Here is a 10,516-nt window from a genome sequence, read left to right on the forward strand (position 1 = left end):
TAAAGCCATCCTGCAAGTATGGAAACACATCAAACAGATCTTCAAATTAATATGTTATGCATTCATGAAATAAATTTTGCAAGTTAGTCATTTTCCTCACAAGGACATCCTATACATGTTCTGCTGAGAGGGCTTCTTTCCTTTTTCTTTTTACTTTTTCACATGTGTGTGTTTGTGTTTGTATGCGTGTGTGTGTGTGTGTGTGTGTGTGTGTCTGATAGAGTGAGAGAGAGAGAGTGGGGGGGGGGCGGGGGGGGGGGGGGGGGGTGTTATACTAGAACCCGGGCCGTATGGGTAGGCCAGCGACACAGTTCAATACATGCCTGTGAGGCCTGCCAAGGCCATCGCCACTGCTGCTGAGGTGGTGGATGTTCAGATTGATTGAAACAAGGGCTTCAGCCCCTATTTCATTTTTTATTTTGGTTTTATCTAGTGCCGGCTTTTTTATTATTTTATTATTATTTTTTTTGTGTGTGTGTGTGATTTTCCGGGGAAGTCAGCAATCTTGGCAGCGGTAGCCTCAACGGCCCTTTGGAGGCCGTCTCTCCCCTCTCCTTTATCTTCCCCCAACCCCCCTCTTTCTCCCTCCCTCCATCCCCGCCGATGTCTTGTTTCGAAGGTTGGAACCATCCGGGTCCACTGCCAGTACGATTCGGCAAGCTCCAAACTAGGCAACTTGGGATGGTTCCACCAACTTGAGGTGGTAGGAAGCCATACCACAAAGACCATTGGATTATAACCTTAAGAATCAGGTTAATGTGAGAAAAAAAAAAAAGATACCCTCACTCACAAGATACAAATCACAAAAGAAATGCAGATACAAAAATCGAGCAGCAATTCATGGGCTTTTATACGCAGAACTCTTGAAGACTTGATTGAACCTTCAGCCTTCATGTGGGATGATGATCGGTTTCCTAATGGTCAACTTAGAGGACAGAAGAAAACTTAGAATAGCAAATTATTGCCCTAAAAAAAACAGATCCTCCAAGACCAGCATTTCAGAAAGATCTCTCTAAGCAAGATTTTGTCTTTCAGGCAAGTTGGGCTTCCAAACAAGAATCTCAGTAAATGAGATACCGGCAGGGCATGCAGCATCATAAGTTAAAAGCTTTGTTGTGAAACAGCAGCCAGATAAGATATTGTATTTTGAACCCTTATATCCTTAGTAGATAGAAAAGTTTATTTTCCAGATATTATGAAGTCATAAAGGCACATAACAGTAAAATCTAGAGAGGCATCATAAAACTCACCACCAACCTCTATACTCGGACCAAACAATGTTAGTTAGTCTGAAATCTTCTGCCTAGGGTGATGCTCACCCACTTTAGAATCTTTGGCACCTCACCCTAGCATCCATTTCATTAGTGCTTCCTTACTTAAAGATTTTCTTTTGAGAAGTCTGGTTCCTTGATCCTGTACCCACTCCCAATTCATGTAACCAAGCTCACAGTAACAAGAATGCACCACCTCTACTCACTAAGTGAGAGTTGCTCAAATAGAGAAGGCAGAGGAAGAGATAAGTGGAGAAGACCAGGAAATACTGTCAATCCTGCATCCCTGATATCTTTAGGATGCTGGAATAAAACTAAATGATTTCCAAGAACTTTAAACTCTGGGCACTGCAAGACTAACAACTTCTCGACCTCTTAATCTTTCTCCATTATCTATGAAGGCCCTTTCAACCTGTGTGAGAGATGTCACAAAATATGTTCGTAGCAAAATACAAATAAGCCCTACACCAAGCTAAAGAGATGTCATAGGTCACTAGACTCCTCCAAATTCCATTAGTGAAGTGATCATGATGTTGTTAAACCATAACATGGGCAGAATTCATTACTACTTTCCAAGTAAAGGATGTATTATCACCATTGGTTAAATTACAATCCCACCATTAGCTGCTTCACTGATATTTCATTTTCACAGCGGCCTCATGGAACTAGTCACCCTTTTCATCCAGGTTTTAGAACCATTAATCTAAAGGTGTTTTATTTCAAATTTTTATCAATCTAAAAATTAAAACAAAAGAAGCCCTCAAGTATCTTTCAGTATGCATAAACTTTGCCCAATCATCCGTCAAAGTTATTGTCACTACAAGTATTAAGACCTGGCTCGGATGTAAAATAAAAAAGATATCATCAAACTCAAGTTAAGGGTACATGAACCTATAATTAAATGCCGACAATCGTAAATGCCATACTTTGATAAAATGCATATAATTCATCAACTTAAACTTCATTTTACATATTATGCAGAATAATAAACACAAACAGGTCAACATATTTTAAATCTAAAATCTAAAATAAAAGATAACTTACATAAATATCATTGTGATCAATAAAGCTGTTCACTTGAGTTGCCCTTTGAGATATATCCTTAAGTTTTTTGACCACCATATGTATCCAGTGGCTGCTTATGGGTTCTGATATATCCAAATCAGATGCATCACTGTTTTCGGCAATGAACTATTGTCCTTTTGTGATGCAGAAGAACCTACCATACCAGCTGCAACAGTTAAGACCTGCAGTTTATGTCAGTGACCATCCAGATGTACCTGAATATCCATTTATTCTGCCTTTTCTTTTTCTTTTTTTTTTTTCATTGAATTTATTCTGCCTTTTCACGTGATGACATTAGGATATTCAATGCTGGTGGTTCTACTGATGTAAATCTTTCACCTTCTTTTGCATCACCGGATACTGTCAAGATACACATCTTTAGTAGAAAGCAGAAGTAGAACAAGCACCTTTATAGACTCCATTATCAGTTCATCTGTCAAATTCCAAGTAATGAATCAAGTTTTAGCGAGCTAATCTCATGAAGAACTTTATCAACGGTTAGCAAATTGCCAAGCTCGCAATGAGGCAGAAAGACAAGATCCTCAGTCTCTGTCAATTTCTTGTTCATTCTCAGAAGCAATAAGCAAATGGAGAACTCATCGAAAGCTTTTGCCTTGGAACCAGAAAAATGGGACAGACGACCACTTAGCCAGAAGAAGTGAACCCAAAATGCACTGTTATTGGTTAAAATAAAATTTTGCTCAGAACTTTCTTGGCAGTCAGAGTCCCCAGCCATCATTACACTTGCATTTTGAGAAGAAACAGGTGAAGGCATATTTTCTTCCTCTGCTATGCAATGTACAAACCCTGCTGTTCCATCAGGATCTTTTGTCTTTGTTGTGATATTAGGACAAGTGACATGATTACCCATATCAATCAAGTCATAGGGAGAATCCACAGCCACCAACTCAATGACTTTGCAAAGATGATAAGATGCCTCCAAGAAAAACTCTGACTGTTTTGATTTGCTAGCAGACCACGATCCTTGGTCATAGTATAGCTCAGCAAGAAATAAACTACACAGTGGTGACCTATCCTTACCCAAGTGTCTGGTCAGTTTTTCTAATTCCAGAAGTTTGATGAAGCATTCTTGAAAGGGAATACCTTTTTGGGCAACCTCTTCTAGTAACAAGTGACCTATATGATGGGCACCATAAATTTTTGAAGCTTTAGATATAAATTGTAGAACATCATTATGCCCAAGAATTGGTGTGTATGTGGGAACATTAGAGAGAAAACCATCACAGCTGCTGGAACAATCGTGATTTCCAGTATTTTGCCTTTCAAGAATGTAAGATTCTTGAAATCGAAAGGCAACTTCTGCCAGAGCCTTGCCACCAGCTTCCAATTCTTCTTTCCCTGACTTGCAACTTCTAAGCCCTTCAAGACATGTACTACACCTTTCCCGAGGATGGTATCTGTCTCTACAGATTTTGTTTCCGTTCACTTCATGAAATCTTGGTGATGTGTTATCACCAACAGAACAAATAGCATGCGTTCCTTCTGCAGAGTCCAGAATAATTTCTGAAGCTGTAGCTCGGCATATGTCTATCTTGATACTGGTAAAACTTCCCATATTTTCAGAAATCCAAGTTCCTAAGCTCCCCTTATCAGGGCTTGTATCATCCGAAGAAACCTTTCCTTGCTCGTCATTTAAGCTTTCACCTATAGCATCATCATGGTTTTGTGCAATCACTGGCTCAGAAATCTACCCATCTTTGGGGAGAAAAATGCCAAGGATTCCATCCACAAGGGTTGACCACGTTGCTCCTGTCAACTGCAGCTCTATGTTATGATTGTGTCTTTTTGACAGGCTATTATTGTCTATCTCATCATCTGTTTGTTTTCTTCTGTCAGGAAACTTAAGCTTGACATGGTTTGGTTCCAGTTTATCTATACCATGAGGTGCAAATGGTACTTGTTCAGCATCCTCAATGGTGTTCTTGACATGCAAAGCACGAGAATGTGATGGCCAGTGCTTAATTAGTAGATTTGCCATAGAGAGGCATGCAACCTCATCCCCTATAGCAATAAGTACCTCCAAAAGTTTTTCCATGCAACTCCCTGCACAGCAACAACAATATTAAAATCTAGCATGAATATCAAAAGCAAATTAGAGGGGAACAATCATATAACATACTACACGAACATGAATTGGGGCTTGCCCTAATGGTAACACCCCTCTGCTTAGCAGACAAAGGTTCTGGGTTCAAGTCCCGGATGCTGCATCCCAAGGTACATGGGTGTAGGTAATTATAGCATGAGTGGGTGTTAGGTAAACAACACCCCCCCCCCCAACAAAAAAAAAACAAAAACAAAAACAAAAAAAAAAAAAGAGGCTACAAGGACGTGTAAGTAAGAAATATACAATTGTTAGGGCTGCATAAAAGCCCTTGCTCAAATGCCCATTGTGCATGACAGTGTTCCCAGATGATTCCAAACAACTGAGTCATTTGCATCAATCTCTACAGCTTGAAGATAACAGTGTAGAGCACTCTCATAATGCATGGAGCCTTGTTGAAGGAAAACAGTGGCAAGATTCTTCAGCGACAAAAATCTGTTCAACCAATGGAAAGGAGGACAGTGTTTCTCCCAAGTTTATTTACCAAAAACAAAAAAAGAATGAAGGAAAGAAAGAAAATAGAAGGTTGCATGCAGTGAACCTCAGCTGTAAGGGATGACGATCACTAGCATTATCATCGATCTAAAGAAAACAACAGAACCAATCATTGGCAGGAATGTCAAGAATAAACCTAAAAATTGTTTGGCAGCTAAGTCTACCTGAGCATTTGATACAAGAGGATCATTTAAACAGCCTCTAAAAGTTCACAAGCTTTTGTATAATCTTTAGCTTGCAACATCAGAAGTCCCTCATGGTAAGTTTGAGAAAGATGTAACTCCTGTAAAAGATAACCAGAATTTGTCAAGAAAGAGTTTAATACAAAGTCATAGTTCCAGAGGAAAGTGTGCAATAACAGTGTATCATGTCCCCGAAATAAAAGCAAGCTGACACAACAAGCATGTCCCTACGCTAGCAGTGACTATGATGTTTTGCAAAAGCATACGTAGGAATGCATAGGCACAACTGAGTGTGGTTCATGAGTACACTAGTAACCATTGGCCTGGTGGTGAGAATGAGTGATTGCATTTGAGTGCAAAACATTGGAAATCTGGGATGCCATCAATAGGGATTTTTCAATCACTGTACGTCCTGTTCTAGAGGAGATGCAGCAGTAACAAAGGAAAGAATTCAGGCAAAAAACTGATACAACAGAACATGCACACTGTTCTTTCACCATCCTCTCCTTTTTCTTCCTTCTCCTATAATTTCATAGTGCATGGTGATTGTCATGAATTTTACATGGTAATAGAGCATTTTATCCTTACTTCTCTACAGAAGGTGTCCATCATTTTCCCCCCACTCAAACCTCATATTAATTTTCAACATATCCATACACAAATAAAAGTGAAGATGAATTCATGTTTGTGAAGCTTGTTGTTAAAGTAGGTCTATATGTAATTCTATACATTAATGTCAGAGCAATTCCTGTAATTTTGGTTCTCATAGGTATCCATCGACATCCAGTCTCAAATAAACAAGGTTTCTAAGATTATGCATTGATGCATCACAGTTTATACAACATCCATAGATCGAGCTGTAAACAAATTTGGATATTACTGCATGCTAATAAAAGTTCTTCATTACATCTGAGTTTTATTTTAAGTAGTAAAAGAAAATTACATTAAAAAATTATTAAAGGAATGTTTACAAAGATTTGAAATATGTACCCTCTTTCAAAATCAAATTCATCATCATCTAATATACCAAGAAAACCATTAACGGCACCTAAGGGTGCGTTTGGTTAGCCATTAAAAAAGTACTTTTTTTGCTTTTTGATTTTTAAAAAGCAAAAATCAAAAAGCAATGTTTGGTAACACCATGAAAACCAAAAAGTAAAAATCAAAATAATTACTTTATATACAAAACAAAAAATTTTTGCTTTTCAAAACTTATTTTTTTGTTTTTTTCGCTTCCACACATCTAAAACATCAAATCAAAAAGTAAAGAGCCCGAATCTTTCTCCCTCGTCAAGCTCTTCACCTCCCTACTCCCTTCTCCCTCTCTTCCTGAATCATTCTTCCTCGTCGAGCTCTTCATCTGCGTCCCTAAATATTGCCTTTTGCTTTATAGTAACAAAGTTACCAAACATATTTTTACTTTTTTGCTTTTACTCAATAGTAAAAATCAAAAAAAAATAAAAAATACTTTTTAAAAATCAAAAATCAAAAAGCAAAAAATGTAACCAAACGCACCCTAAGCTATCCAGAAACTTTTTAGTACTAATGGTAGTATGCCATGGAAACCCTAGTCCACTCCAACAAATGACAAACCTTTTAATGTCTGTCTCGTCTATTAATTTCCTCGCCCGTGGCTCAAACGCCAACAAATCACCACCTTTTCAAAATTCTGCACACAGCTACACACGGTTGCTTTCCCCTAATAAGATTCTCCGATGCATTCTCCCAATTATAGGCATTAAAAAGAAAGAAAGAGAAGAAACAAAATAAACCCTGAGCGAAGCAACATCCCAATGCATCCGCAGAAAACCTCATAAGAAAAGTGAATTCTTGAATTGAGCTAGACGGGCACCATTGAAACGATCAATTCTTTTTTCCACTCAAGATTCGATCTTGCAACACGGGAAATAAGCAGAAAATCAAAAGAACTAAATAAAATCAAGAAACCGTAACGCATAATTCCTAGCAAGTGGTAGAAAACAGAAAAATTTTCGATGGTGGAGTAGATAGCATCCACCAAATAACACCAGAAATCAAACGAAGATGAGAGAGGAGCTAAAAGGGAGGGCCATGCCTGGGCTTCTTTGGTGGGCGCGAGGGGCTCCCAATGGCCGCTGGAATCGGTGTCGTTGATCGCTGCAATGGAGAACTGGACAAGACACCACCGAAGAAAATTAGATAAAGACGAGGAGGGAAAGGTCGGCGAGACGGGGGAGCAAGAAGGGAAGGAAGTGGAGATGGCGCTGGCTCTTCGAGCCTGGGAGTCGTTGCAGCCCTTTGGGGGGTATTTAACAAGACGGACCAAAACACCGTGGACGACGGTGGTAATTTTGATTGCCTGAAAATTTGAATGGCGTGCATTTTAGATAGACAAGTAATATTAATTATTATATTTAATATATATATATATAAATAATATTATAAAAAAAATATTGAAAATTTTAATTGATATATTTAATATAACAATCACATTATTGATAATATAATATCAAATTTTTAAAAATTTTTTAAATCAAATTATTAGTTTAATATTTTTAAATTATTTTTTTATTTTTTTTAATAATAAAAATTAGTATATAAAAAAATTATTATTTTTTAATATTTTTTATTATTATTATTATTTTTATAAAAATTATTATTTTTAAATTATTTTTTATTTTTTTCTCCTTCTCCTTCCCCCGCACGTCATGCCCTAATCTCCCTCCCCCGTCCGTTGTGCCTCCAGCACTGCACCTTGGCCCTCAGATCCCTCGCGTTATCTTGGCCATCGTACCCCAGCCCTTCAATCGCCCGTTGCATTGCCACCCCTCCCCGACCCCTTGATCCCTCGATCGTCTGTACTACCCTAGACACTGCACCTCAGCCCCCAGGCCATCGCACCTCAGCCTCTCGACTGCCCATCATGCTGTCACCTCTCTCCGACCCCCTACGCTGCCCTGGCCACCGCCCCCCGGCCGCCCATTGCGCTGCCTTCGGCGAGGGCCACGAAGGCGGCGTAAGAGGCGGTAGGGGCCGTCGGAGGAGGAGTTAGGGGGGGTCAGGGGGGAGGCATGGGTGGTGCTACACAAAAAGGGGGGAGGGAAGGAGGGTAGTTTCGTTAAAAAAAAATATTACAAGATTACTTTATGGAAGGTAATCTGGATAGCCACCCTTCTCTTTGGTAAAGTAATTTGGATTATCAACTTAAAAAGCATATCAAATATGGTAATCTGGTGGGACTCTTTTAATCTATCAGCTACCAAACACATCTTAAGAGCGTCTCAATCAAAGTAGGCTAATGCTATGTATTGCCGGCACATATATGTGAATGCGGATCCTCTGCAGTGCACTGCACAATGTGGTGCACTATGCATGCCGTCCATCGTATGATGGATAATATGTATGATTGCATATATAAGCGATTATATACAATCATTTATCATATGATAGACATCACATGCGATACACCATATCTTATGATGCATTATGGTACCGTGCATAGGATTCGCATCCCATATATATATATATATATATATATATATATATATATATATATATATGTATATATATATATATATGTATATATATATATATATGTATATATATATATATATGTATATATGTATATATATGTATATATATATATATGTATATATGTATATATATATATATATGTATATATGTATATATATATATATATATATATATGTATATATATATATACCCTACGTCTCCTGGGGTATCCAACTCGAAGAGGGACCAAAACAGTTGAAAGCACCTTGATCGCATGTCAAGTGTCAGTGATTTGTGCGCTTAAAACCATTGGATGAATGGGCAGAGTAGAGATATATTATGGATAATGATTGATACTCAAATTTATCTAGATTTTAGAAGTAAATCTGATCTCATAATTGTGCATCACATCTGTAAATACAATTGGATTATACAAATAACAAGCATATAATACATACACATGTAGATTGAAAATCCTCGCCATTAATTATGATTTGTATATTTTAAAATATGTGTGGAGCAAAATATCACATTATTGCCTTTATTCCATTAAAACTATTGTTGAGGGAAAAAAAAAAGCTTTGTTGGGGAATACCGACCGACCCCGTTCACGCCGATTTATAATCGGGCATATCCGGCCGACCGACCGATCGGCCGATCGACCGATCGCCGAACGTCCTTACCGGCCGATTAACGGCTCTCTGCCGACTGAGGATATGTCGGTCGGGCAGACCTTTTCCACTCTCCCGACCGACTGCACCAGGGAGTCCGATGGCCGACTCTCGCAACATGCCCGACTGACCGTCGGAGGGATCCGAATCTCCACCCGACGCCACACAGCTGGCCACCGACCTAAGGTCGGTCGACTCCTCCGATCGCCGTACAGGTGCCAGAGACTGTCAGCCCTGACAGCAGCATGCGGCACTGCCGCCTAAGGGCATTATCCCACCTAGAGCATTGTCAACCCTAGTGATTTGACAGCCCTACGGCGATGTGACACTTTTACGGTGACTCTGACAGTCTACGGTGAGTTGACAATTCCTCACTTGTCTGCGCCATTAATGACGGCGCCATACTACGCTCCACTATATATATCGGGGAAGGCTACAGTGCAAGGGGCCAGAGAAGACAACAGGCTTGCTCCCTTTCTCACTCTCTCTCTCTCTCTCAATTGAGCTCTCTGTTTTACTGTTGCCCAGTCACCTCTCTGATTTGACCGTCGGAGGGTCCCCGCCGGAGCCGCCTCCGGTCAGTGTGGACTTTCTTTTTGCAGGCGCTCGTTCCCGACGACCAGGCGACGAGGGGATTGGCCGCAACAGATTGGCGCGCCAGGAAGGAGGTCCAGCAGCTGAACGGAAAAATCGTCGTTCTCAGTCGGTTCATTTCTCGATCAGCTGAAAGGTGCCTCCCGTTTTTCAAAACTCTGCGGCAGGCGAAGGGCTTTTCTTGGTCGGATGAGTGCCAACGGGCCTTCGAAGATCTGAAGAAGTACTTGGCTTCCTCGCCGCTGCTTGTGAAGCCGGAGGTCGGGGAGACCTTGTATCTCTATTTGGCCACCTCCTCTGAGGCGGTCAGTTCGGTGCTCGTCCAAAAAAATGAGAGCCGAACCCATCAGCCTATCTACTATACCAGCAAAGTGCTCCGCGTAGCTGAAGCTCGATATTCGGAGACGGAAAAGATGATTTTCGTCCTGACCGTCTCCGCACAACGACTCCGCCCATACTTTCAGGCTCATGCCATAGTGGTTCTCACCAACCAGCACCTGAGGGCGATATTGCGCCGACCGGACACATCGGGACGACTGACGAAGTGGGCGATGAAGCTCAGCGAGTTCGACATACAGTACCGACCGCGACCTGCCTTGAAGGCTCAAGTCTTGGCCGACTTCA

The 10,516-nt window shown here is 40.3% G+C and overlaps 1 pseudogene; it reads right to left on the reverse strand.

Moving 5' to 3' along the window:
- Positions 1-7,934, reverse strand: part of LOC105055301 (calcineurin-binding protein 1-like) — an 8,905-nt pseudogene extending 971 nt beyond the window's left edge.
- Between the last annotated feature and the right edge of the window lie 2,582 nt (positions 7,935-10,516).

The sequence above is a fragment of the Elaeis guineensis genome, chromosome 2, assembly GCF_000442705.2.
Source record: "Elaeis guineensis isolate ETL-2024a chromosome 2, EG11, whole genome shotgun sequence".
NCBI lineage: Eukaryota > Viridiplantae > Streptophyta > Magnoliopsida > Arecales > Arecaceae > Elaeis > Elaeis guineensis.